Source organism: Protomyctophum bolini (assembly GCF_963924005.1).
Source record: "Protomyctophum bolini genome assembly, contig: SCAFFOLD_596, whole genome shotgun sequence".
In the NCBI taxonomy this organism is placed as follows: Eukaryota; Metazoa; Chordata; class Actinopteri; order Myctophiformes; family Myctophidae; genus Protomyctophum; species Protomyctophum bolini.
The window spans coordinates 25,196-28,062 of record NW_027665559.1 but is presented as its reverse complement, the minus strand read 5'-3'; the positions used below and the strand labels follow the sequence as shown (position 1 = coordinate 28,062).

At 38.5% G+C, this 2,867-nt stretch overlaps 1 long non-coding RNA gene across 1 annotated transcript; it reads left to right on the top strand.

Annotated features, from left to right (window-relative positions):
• Nucleotides 1–428: 428 nt before the first annotated feature.
• Nucleotides 429–2,404, top strand: LOC308312247. The gene is made up of 3 exons (XR_013963757.1): nt 429–569; nt 1,094–1,221; nt 1,789–2,404. It is a non-coding gene; the product is annotated as an uncharacterized lncRNA (long non-coding RNA).
• Nucleotides 2,405–2,867: the final 463 nt, after the last annotated feature.

The following is a 2,867-nucleotide window of genomic DNA, read 5'->3' as shown; positions in this document are numbered from 1 at the left end:
ACAAATTTTGACCTAATGGTCAAGATTCAACTGTCTGTTAATACAATAGTAAAAGCTCATTATTAAACTGTGCAAACTTGTCATAAAGGAAGAACAATGTTTTGTATCTTTTCTATAGAATCGACCACACCAGACGGAGCGTCAAATGGGAAAAGAGAATGGCTTAAGCACAACTTGGAGCCCTTCGCCCAGGTCCAGAAGTATATGAAGGACACCGTTCTCTGCAGAGCCAGATGGATACGGGAGAATGCATCCAAGGATATCAAAGAGATCCTAGCAGTGTACCCTCGTCTCACCAATCCAGGCATGGTATGGATAAACCATGCCTACTACATATTCTCATTGAATTGCATACCTCTGTTATTGAAATGGCAGCTGTTGCATTGAATATCTTTTTAAAAGATTTGTCCTGTTTATTTTTAAGATATCACAGGACTTCTTGGAGCTTTATGGCGAGGCTGCACCAAAGTTGTTTGAGACATGGGTGACCGAATATGCAGAGAAAGTCCTGCACCTGGCCAAACGAGATGGAAAACTCCCCTCATTTCCTGTCGATGAGATGTCACTGGGTATGTTGTTCCGTTTCATAGCAAGGATCCTGTGATTCCTTTACTTTTGATTTAGAACATGGAAAATAGATTTTCTCCAACCGTGCTCAAATGTGTTATGAGCTTGTTAGTCTCACATAGCCATCTCTGAATGCCTTGAGTCTGGAACTACACCTCCTTAAATACAAGTAATCTGTTATTTATATATATATTATAAATATATATTTTAAAATGGCTTTAGAGCTTATTTCTTATTTCCATTTCTACTAAACAGAAGGCTATATATGCTTAGGTGATTTCTTAAGAAAACTTTTACGGGACTGTAAAGACGAAACTTACAATACATGTAAGTGGGGAAGAGTCTCGCTTTATCGCTTACTCCTGTATGACTGAAGCGTTTGAAAATTGTGAGAGGCAACAGTCTGGCCATGTGAGACTGAGCTTGTGGATCTGCAGTTATAGCTTTTGCCAAGTTCAGTTGATTTGTGATAATAGTCTAGTATGTCCATGTATTAAAATTGTATTTGACACTTGTTTATCTACAGATGCCAAAGGGGAACTTGCCCTCAGGCTGCTGCCCCGGTTGTTACCACAGACTGTCTATAGATCCAACAAAAAGTCTGTCCGGCACTCCGCTGAAGAGTCCCGCTTGGCCTTTATCGATCTCAAGCCAGTAAGTACAATTGCATTGATTCTGGTTTTTTTTTAATGATTTATTGTTGGGATAGGTTGACAGCAAATGGTAAGAGGGCTGGTGAGTGCAGGCATGCAGCAAAGTCTGTCAGGAGCGGGACTCTAACTCTAGGCTACTTTGGAGAGGTCCAGACCCAATTTCAGATAAAGAAACATTGCTGCACTTTTTTTTTTTTTTTTTGAACCCATTCTGGGTGGGAACCCCTTTTGGTGTTAGCATTATGTTATGCTTTAGCTATTGAAAAATAGCAGATCTACAAGCTCATAGCGTGCCACCGAGTGGCGCGCTACGAGCTTGTAGGTCTGCTATTTTTTTTAAATCGAAGAACCACTGACATAGAATCATAGCTTTTTCAGAAAACTGTCAGGATGTAGAAGACTTTTTTTTTAATCTGATCTCAGGTCAGAATGGGTTTAACTAGATTTAATTTGACTTCCTTGTAGTTGATATAAATATTATAACCCAAACTGGTATTTTGATATCTTGCTTATGATTTGCTTTCAACTAAACATTCACTTTTATTTTTCTTTCTTTGTGCCTGTCTAGGTTGGGACAAATATGGTGGAGTACCTCCTGCAGACTGAGGGAAGGCCCCCATCTGTCCTTGTGCTGGGGGAACCGCAACGATGTGCCTCCCAGGCCTTTGTGATTATGGCAGGTCAGGCATTCTCTGAAAACACACTGCTTGGGGCTGTTGATGTGTGCTTCAAGGCATTTTACGTATTTGACTTTGACTACCCCAAGCAGTGTACCCATCCATGGCAGTTTCTCCAGCGGGTAGTGTACAACTTACCGGGAAAAGAGTCAAATCAAGTTGCATTCTTGAGGAAAGCAATAGTCAATACCAGACTTTAAAATGGACAGTGTTTTCGTGTCCACAACATCGGCGGGTTAATTCTTTTAACATTATTACTGCTTTAAAAATATCATACTTAATGTTTAGCTTCTGGTTCTTATCCGTGGTCTGTATCTTTTAACTTTTCTTAAATGAAAAACACTGTTAATGCACATATCTTTGTATACAAGAACGTAAAACTTGTTACAGCTCAGTTCACATGCACTGTGCAAAGTTACTGTCTGCGTGAGTTTTAGCCAATGTTTGGCATCTGACCAGGTCTCTACCTCATTCATCTCATTGATGAATCTATTTGATATATTAATACTGTGCTATGGTGTGTGTGCTTTTGTTTTTCCTAGTATTAAACACATCTGCAATTTGTCATCTTAACCCATGTAGATCTGAGTGAAATAGTTTGTGAACCACTGACATGTGGGTTTTTTTAGAGAACTGTCCGGATTTGGAAGACATTTTGTAGATTCTGGACTCTGGTCTAAATGGGTTAAGTAGTGTGATTCATATTTTAGTTTTTTGTTAAAACAGTCAGTGGCGGTGGAAGTCTAGTAAAAGTGCAATATTTGGAGAGATGTATTGTATACATACTCAAGTAAATTACAAATTCCTTAATTGTACTTGCATGTCTCATATTTGTGACTTTTGGCCGATGTTTGGCATCTTTTTCTTTAATAAATATTTGTCATAAAGGAAGAACAATGTTTTGTATGTTTTCTATATATCTGTTCAATATAAATGCATTAATTATACATTTTTATTGCATTATAGGACA